This window comes from Euprymna scolopes, chromosome 5 (genome assembly GCF_053919585.1).
Source record: "Euprymna scolopes isolate OS-2025 chromosome 5, ASM5391958v1, whole genome shotgun sequence".
Lineage (NCBI taxonomy): Eukaryota > Metazoa > Mollusca > Cephalopoda > Sepiida > Sepiolidae > Euprymna > Euprymna scolopes.
In genome coordinates this window covers 845,001-854,539 of record NC_136486.1, presented here as the reverse complement: position 1 = coordinate 854,539, position 9,539 = coordinate 845,001, and the positions used below count along the sequence as shown (strand labels likewise).

At 33.7% G+C, this 9,539-nt stretch overlaps 1 long non-coding RNA gene across 1 annotated transcript in view; it reads left to right on the top strand.

Annotated features, from left to right (window-relative positions):
- Positions 1–8,321, top strand: part of LOC145276673 (uncharacterized) — a 31,174-nt gene extending 22,853 nt beyond the window's left edge. Inside the window, exon 2 of the long non-coding RNA XR_013867980.1 lies at positions 6,849–8,321. This is a non-coding gene — a long non-coding RNA (uncharacterized LOC145276673). The remainder of the gene's footprint in view (positions 1–6,848) is intronic.
- The last annotated feature ends 1,218 nt before the right edge of the window (positions 8,322–9,539 follow it).

The following is a 9,539-nucleotide window of genomic DNA, read 5'->3' as shown; positions in this document are numbered from 1 at the left end:
ATATTGCGTGTCACTAAGAAGGTTATTCCTGCTGAGGTGGTTGACTATTTCTCTATTTAATATGGATTCCAGCAACTTACTCATAACACACAGGAGACTTATTGGTCTGTACTGAGAGGGAGATGACTTATCACCTGAATTCTTAAATACAGGGCAAACTGATGAGGTCTTCCAGGGAGTCAGAAAGCACTTCTCCTTAAGGCAGCGCTTAAACAGTTTCGTAAGTATGGGAGCAAGTTCTGATTGAAGCTTTTTTAACACTATAATTGGGATGCCATCAGGGCCAGTTGCTTTACTGGAATCTAGGTTCTTGATTAGCTTGGCGACCTCATGCACGGATATTTGTATGTTACCTAGCTTATTCTGTGTTATAGGAGGAAATATGAGGAGTTGATGGCCTTCATCACATAGGGTAGAATTAGCTGCAAAGTTGATTTTGAATATAATTGTTATTGTTATTCTTTGGAGAAAGGAATTTTTAATGTCTATGTGTCATTTGCTATTTCGAGTAAAAGAATATTTTCAGAGGAGATAATGCCTGGTAGGAAACTATATTTCACTTATTTGGCCTTTTTGTTAAGATAAAAGTGTAGTATCTGTTCTGGTGCAGCATTTCAGTGACCTCATCCCCCCCATCCTTGGTTAATAAATATTATTTCCTGAAAACTTCAATCTTATGTGACCAGTAGTTTATGAGTTTACCTGTTAGATATTTACACACATACATGTACTGTTTTATTTATATAGATTACAAAATGCCCGTTTTGTTTGTTAAATTGTTAGGTGAAAGTACAAATCAGTTATTAGACCCCTTCCTCATCTTAAGAATAGCGTTCTAAATAATGATGTTATTAATTATGAGGGAAGACTGTTGTATTTGAAATGGAACAAAAAATAAAATGGATACATAAAAAAACAATACCCACTCTCCAAATATAAAATTGAAGTTATAAAAAATGACCTCCATTTTTGTACATAAAAACACAACAAATAAGATAGCATTTTTTAATATTAAATATGAAAGCTAACAACGATATTTGTATGGTATCTTTTGTTTATTGAATTGTTTGACTAAAGTACAGAATAGTTAACAGCAAATTCCTCTCAAAGAAAGCCAAAACTGATATGAACACCTCTTCCTCTCCTGCCACAAACATTGGAAACTGCGAACGATTACGTCTATTTACGTGCTAACTTGCAATGAAGTGGGTGTTCATTTCACATTAAATTTACATAGTAAAATCTAAAATATTTATTTATTTTCTGTAATCTAGTTTTTGCACATATTTTTAAGGCTGTTGAAATAGAATAACAAAAAGAAGTATATTTTAAACCTTTTAGAATATAAACTATGTTGGGTTGGATTGTACAAAGTTACTGTAATGTTTCTTTTTACAAATCGTCCAAGAAATACTTTTAACAAATACCACATGTTCAGAATAACTCTTTAACTAATAACGTTTTTGTATAGCCGTAACATATTTTCTGTGTCTTTATTTTATTAGGCCTGGTTTTCTAATATCAGTTTTTAAAGAGATACGTACCAATCCCATTTTTAAACGTTTACAATTCTAAACTACTTGTAGAATAACACACATAATTAATTTTGGTATAATTGTACAATGTCCGAGGATTGCTTCTTCTGGTTGTGAATTGTGAAAATCAGTTCCCTGTGTGCATAACAAAATCCAAGTCATTACATTTTTTTAATGTGATTTCTTTCAATGTATATTTTGAATTTTATTTTCATTAAAAATATATTTATTAATTATAATGTTTTCTTTTTTACAAATTCTCAAAGAAATAATTTTTAACAAAACCCCCTTGACATTTTTTAATGAATTTCAAAATAATAATCTTATAGATATATTGTAGCCCAACCTACTTAGGACGCCCCCAATATTATAGCCCCAAATACATAGTATCCCCTCACATTTCAGTGGCAATGTGCCTTTTGTGGAAAACAATTGAAAAAATCTTTTGGAAGGATTTTATTAAAGTAATTTTTCTATGAAATAAAAAAAACTTATTGTAAGTTTTAGAAATGTTTTAAATCGATACATGATTTTAATTCTGGGTTCAAAGGTCACTGATTTAGTGACATTACAAAAGTAAATAAATTGTAAACAGAAGCAGATATACAGATAGATGATGAAAGGAAATAACATGATTAAGTTGAGTAATGAGTCAGTTGCTGGAATCCATATTAAATAAAGAAGTAGTCAGCCACCCCAGCAGAAATAACCTTCTAAGTTACATGCCATATAGTTTCTGTTCTGCTAGATATACAGCAGCTGTGCTAACGGTTATATCTCATAGGATTAGTGAATCTCTTAACAAAGGCTTCCTTTCTAGGGCATGTGCTTTTGACATATCAAAGGCCTTCGATAAGGTATGGCATAAGGACCTACTTCACAAGATTTCCAGCTATGGTATAACTGGAAATGTTTTCTCAATTATTAAATCATTTCTCTCTGATAGGCTCATAAGAGTAGTGGTTGACGGGCAGAAATCAGAAGCCCACATTATTAATCCTGGAGTCCGTCAGGGGTCCATCCTGGGCCCAACTCTCTTCCTGATCTACATCAATGATCTCCCAAAACACATACTTAAATCATTCGTTGACATCTATGCTGATGACATGACCATCTATGGCAACACATCTAAGGCCGTAAATGACAAAGTTCTCACTGATTCTCTCTCCTCTGATCTTGAGCGTGTGGTACAATGGGGAAAGAAGTGGCTGGTTACTTTTAATACATCTAAAACCAAGCTTTTATCTTTACATCACCAACGCTCTGACCCCCATCTGGCATCAATTGAAATGGATGGCTCTTGTTTTGGGAGGCTCCATGTTTAGACAAGCTTCTGGGATTGACCTTTACTCCTGATCTGAAATGGAACACATGCATTAAATCTGTTGCTAAGGTCACTGGAAAAATGGTGGAATCCTTCTACTGCTCCAGTAGATATCTCACTGCTGATGCAATTCTCTATATAAAAGCCAAGTACGTCCAAGGATGGAGTACTGCTGCCACATTTGGGCAGGAGCTGCTAAAAAAGCTTATCCTGCCTTGACAGGGTACAAAATAGACTTTGTAGTTTAGTGGGGGATGCCCTTTTCTCTTCCCTGCATCATCTCTCCCACAGAAGAAACGTTGCGAGCCTGTCTTTGTTTTATTGTTATTTCTATGGCAAGTGCTCATCTGAGCTTCAATCTCTGGTCCCCTTCGCCAATATTTCACGAAAAACACCCATCTAGCTGAAACCACTGTCAATAATTTTCCCCACTCTTTATTTGTGCCTAAATCAAAATGTAGACTCCATGAACAAAGCTTCTTTCTTAGAAGTGCACGCCCGTGGAACTCTCTTCTGTTTGCCTGTTTCCGACCTGACTACAACTTGGATGTCTTCAAGTCTAACATAAACAAATTTCTGACAGCCCGCCCCCTTAAGTAATCCAATTTATCAAATCTCCATTACTACCGATTACTACAATATTATCCCACTGATTACTGTACATGCAATAACCCTTATCACTGAGTGGTTTCCGGGCCTTGATAAGTGGCGACTACCATATGAAAAAACAGATCAAACATAGGTATGTAAAATTCCAAGCATCAAATGTTCTCTCCCTCAAAATATATTAATTTTAAACTTATCTTGAACTTGCAAAAATGTTTTAACCTTAAAAAAATTATTCTTAAAAAATTCTTAAAACTGATGCCACAATTTTTATTCCAACATATTTTAGCACTTCCTTATAATATGGCATTCACAAACAAGTTTCAGTGGCATAATCTATATTTTTTTGGTGGAGTAAAGTTTCATGGAAAAATAGCAAAAAAGATAATTCATGAAAAAATGTCCTCAGTGCTTCTTGAATATGGCAACACGTCATACAATTTCGGCCTGCACTTTACAAACTACATGCAAAACTGATATCAGCATCTTAGAAATATGTCAATGTCAATGCAATACTTATGTATATGCTTTATAAAGACGTAGATGTAACAAACCTCAGAGCTGATGTGAACTTCAGTATCACCAGAAAAGGGTTTTTAGAAAAAGTTTAATCATACAATCCACCTTTTTTAGTAATTTTTTGTTAAGTTACCTCTTTGGGATCACAGGTGAATTTACTGGTTGAGAGAATTGTCAACTGTGGTTAGACTGTCCACCACCTGGATGGTGTCCCACAGGAGTTGAAGTGGTCAGTTTGTCAAACATAATTGGCATTCACTGTAGGTCTGCCATTCAGAAAATTGTCACTTCTCATTATACTCAAGCTGGTTGTAAGCACAAACTTCATCTCAACCAGCATTGTTTGCCGCTCTGTCTAGGAACCATAGTTTATGTGTATGAACTATAGTTTATGAGCATTAGTCATCGTCATGAAAGACATAAACAAAAACCGAAAGAGCATCCACTACTATTATATGTTTTATTTATTTCCTGCTTCAGTTTTGACTTGTTGATGTGGTGCTCTTCATTAATTCACTGTTTAGATTCTTCATTACGATATATCATCCTATTACATATCATCATATTACAGTACCTTCTTTCCTAAAACTGTAGGCTCTTGAACACTATTCCTACCAACCTTGATTTTTTTCTAGACTATGGCAAATAAGAATCTACTACCTTTGTGTTGATCATCTTTAGTTTATTTTTTGCTTCCTATATTAAATGGCTTTGTACCTTATCTGTAGCGATTTCCATATAAAAGAAAGATCATTTTCTGTTTAATTAATTATTTGTAATCGTTTTGGATATTGGTATATCAAGTATATATATGTGCCTGAAGAAGGTAGAAACTATTGTATGCCATAAAAACTTTTTGATGAACTTATAAAAAAATTATTTCATTATAACAATGCTTTACATAACATATATATATATATATATAATGCATAATGTACGTTTTAAAAATATGTATGGCAATTACTCAACCCAGATTTTTCTGCATTTTATTTTGTTGGGGATTCGCCATACATATTTTTAAAACTAAACTCTACGTACATATTCAGCAATACTGAAGTAAATACTAAAAATAGTTACATAAAAGTTTATGTAGTACATAAAATTTTTGGTGGTACATAAGACATGCTTTATTGCCAGTGAATATTATTTTATTTTTTAAATTGCTAGGAATCACAGAGAAGTAAAATTTGGTACACTGGAAGAACATAACAAGGTGCCTTATTTCCCTGATTTTTATGGAATTTAAACAAATATTTTGAAAATTATGCTAATTTTTCTATTTTTTTCTTAATTGTCAGTGTGTATCACTTTATTGCTAGTGTATAAAAAGGTATATTTTCAGTAATAAAACAATATCTTACTTCATATTTTTATTTATATGAAATAAAGAACATATCCAGTAAAAATATTAACCAAAAACAAGAACGAATTTCACATTATTTTGTTTAAGGAAATATTTATTCATCAACATAAATTCCATGCTTCAAAATCACTCTGAATAGCCTCTTGTCAACTGATGATGCTAATCATCAGATTTGAGATTATGTGATTCTATAGGAAACGCCCAAAATCTTCCTCCAAAGTTCATCCTTCAACAAAAATTGAACACCTCCTTCATAAACTTCCATCTTTATTATTGACCAGAGCTCCTCAATTAGGTTTATATCTGGAGAACAAGGTAGCCATGTCATCAAATTTTCTCCACTAATGCCTAATTACTTAAGGTAGGATGTTGTAGCCTTGGCTGAGGGGGATGTCACATTGTCGTGCATAAAAATCAATTTGTGGTTATGCGCAAATGGAAGGTCATTAAGCCGTACTGAAAAATGCTCATTTTAAAATAAAGTATAAGACTAGCTTGTCAGTTTGACATTTTCTTGTACTCATATGGTTCACTTAGTTTATTTCAGATTATTCCAGCCCAAAACATGTCACCTCCACCTCCCTGTTGATGATGGAGTCAATAAGGAGTAGGGAATCCAAGAGGACTCCAAACTTTGGCCCACCTATCTGGTTCATCAAGAGTTGCTCTGGCCTCATCGGTGAAAAGGACATTTTCAAAACTGGTTTTCATGTATTTCTGAGCCTAAACCAAATGTTTTTCCTTCTGAGTTTGGTTTAAAATAGGTATTGCTATGGGCTTAATGCTTCTTGTAATTTTGTTTAATTAATTTTGCAGCGTGTCTTTCTGGACAAGGAAGGTATTTCAGCCTTGTCAAATATAGCAGCACTTTTGCTGCCCGTCTGCTTGATAAATTGATGCTGAATTTTTCTAACATCACGATCAGAAACTGATTTTCTTGTGTTTTTGTCCTTCCTTCATTTGATGTTTGGATTTTCATCGAATGAAGACAATGTTCTTCGATTTCTTCCAAGCTCCTTGGCTAAACCTTCTATAAGGCCTGCAACAACACGTTACTGTTCACCAGCTGTCAATCAATCCTTTCTAGGCATTTTGGGAGACCTGCAATAAAGTGATACACACTTAAAATTACCTGAAAATAGAAAAATTAGCATAATTTTCAAAATATTTGGTCAAATTCCACTAAAATCAGGAAAATAAGGCACCTTGTTATGCTCTTCCATTGTACCAGATTTCACTTCTCTGCGTTTCATAGCAATTTCAAAATCAAAAAAATATTGGCCTGTAATAAAGCAATACACAGTATTTATGCAAAGCGATGTTTTCTCACTGAACATCATAAAGAAACTTCAGATGCAATTGTTTCCATACTTTAAATTTAATTCATCTAAATATTATGATGAGTTCAACCACATTATATTTACAGTGATAAACACAGAATACAAATATGTTACTGCAGATACAACAGTTATAAGAAATTGAATTTCATTTTTATTTACAGATGTTCCTGTTTTGAAGACCCTATTGAATTTTAATGGATCATCATTTTTTTAAACATTATTCTATAGAAACTAATTTTCTTGTTTGAAAGATAACTGCAACATCTGTGCAAAAATCGATTTTTCAAATTTAGTTTTGGGATGCTACTATTTAATAAATTTATTAAATGGTGTAATAACGACACACATCTTGAAAATACTATTCATGTTTTAAAATATGCATTTAACGTTAGAATAAAGAAAAATATATGAAGAGATCAAATCACAAAGGCAGAAAAGTATGCAGATTCAAAAAAGAGATTATTTTATACAGTATGGGAAACTATTGCACTAAAACATAATACACAGACAACACCAGAACTAACACTAGTTAAATGTTATATTCTTGTCAAGTAGCTGGCGTTTCTTTTTGCATGAAATCAACTTTGTTCCAACATCTGTGAATTAAGACTAAAAAACAAAGATAAAATGCCATATTTTTTATAACTACGTGGATAATCTGGTTCCAGAATAAATTTATTTGAAACATGCAGGTATACAGTGGAAAAACATCACATTCTTGTGAAGTGTGTGGATATTCCTGTTTGTCAAAATCAAAATTAGTAACACATATAAGAACTCATACTGGGGAAACGCCATATTCTTGTCAAATATGTGAGTATTCATGTTCTCAAAAGTCTAATTTAGTTACACATATGAAGAAACATAGTGGAGAAAAGCCATATTCTTGTAAAGTATGTGAATATTCCTCTTCTATAAAGTCGAATTTAATAAGTCATATGAGAATTCACACGGGAGAAAAGCCATATTCTTGCCAATTATGTGAATATTCTTGTTCTGATAAATCAAGTTTAGTGAAACATATGAGAACTCACACTTCAGAAAAGCCATATTCTCGTAAATCAAATATAATGGATCCTGTGAATAAGGGCACTAGAAAACACCCATATTCTTGTACAATATGCGACTATTCTTGTTCTAAAAAATCAAATTTAATCAAACATATAAGAACTCATACTGGTGAAAAGCCATATTCTTGTGAAATATGCGAATATGCAAGTTCACAAAAACAAAATCTGGCAACACATGTAAGAATTCATAGTATCGAAAAACCCTATTTTTGTGAATTGTGTGAATTTTCTTGTTCTATTAAATCAAGTTTGATGAGACATATGCAAAATAAACATAATTGAGAAATGTCATATTCTTAAAATATATGTGTATTTTCTGGATCTCAGAATTCACATTTATGGATAGATATGAGAACCCACTTTCTATAAAACAAAATGATAAGAAATGTAAAAAATATGAAAACACTAAACAACATCAGTGAATATATCAGACAAATACAATCAAAGATGATAACAAGGAGTCCACTAAGATCCAATCCTGGAATTTAACCCAGAAATCGTCTGCAGGACACTTTTTTAAGTCCTTATGGAGTTAAAACAGCCAATAAATCAATTTTCGACTGACCTAGTTGATTTGTGTTTTTTTTTTTAAATATTTTAAAATGTTTTATTATGTCTCAAAAGTTCATCCATTTTTATGAGCTGTGGAATTTTTACAGACAAGATGGTTCCCGACAATAACTTTTCCACAGCTTCTTTTTCAAATTGTTTTTTTAAACAAAATCACAGCAGACAAATCTCATCAATCGTGCGAAAATATATAAGGCTCAACCTAATTGTATAGTTCTTTAACCTGTATTTTTTAGCTTAATTTTCGATTCTTTGGCGATTACTCAGACCTTGTGTGATTGCCTAATGTCAGCCATGTTATTTTCTTGTCCTAACTTAATAAAGTTAATACTGTGTATTAAACTAAGAAACGTTAAGATTACTGTTGTTTAAAGTTAGCAGAAGGAAGAGAAAAAATAAAAAGGGGAAAAGATCAAACGAACAGACGCCTTACTGCATGTGTGTCGGGCGAGGTTGGGTGAAAGAGAGAGAAATTAAGATGGCGTCCATAGTTTTAAAAGGTGTGCTCTGGTGGAAATCATGCAAAATCACATGAAATCATGCAGGGGGCACCAGAAGAATTGGATGGGGGAGGCTTTGGGACTAAAGCTGAAACGAAATGCATTAGATGGCCTGGAATTTCGAATTGGAAATGAGATCCCACAAATGAAAGAAGAGATCAACAAGCAGGAGCTTTTTTCGATATGCAACAGACTGATTGGGCATTACCCCATTGCTGGCTGGCTTAGACCAGCATGCAGCTACATCAAGAGGCATGCTGAAGGTAGAGGATGGGATGATAGTGGGAGGAAGAACGACTGCCTTGATTGAAGAGGTCCTGAAAGAAGTGGAAAGGCAAGACCAAGTTCGGGGAATGTGAAATGTGCCGCGAACACTAGATTGAGTCGTGTGGTGTGATGCAAGCAGTATTGCGATAGGGGTCGTCCTGGAAGTGGGTGGAGTAGTTGAGGAGGATGAAGCCTGACTAAGGAAGACGGATGATGCTAGCCACATCAATGTAGCCAAATTGGATGCAGTTACCAAAGGAGTTAATCTGGCCTTAAAATGGGGACTATGCAACATCTGTGTGTAAACAGACTCTGCCACTGTGTTTGCTTGGCTGAAATCGATGATTTCACATGACAAAAGGATAAGGACAAAAGGGGCAGCAGAAATGCTAGTGAAGCACAGGCTCGGGATGCTGGCTGAGCTGATGCAGGAGTTTTCTTTGAA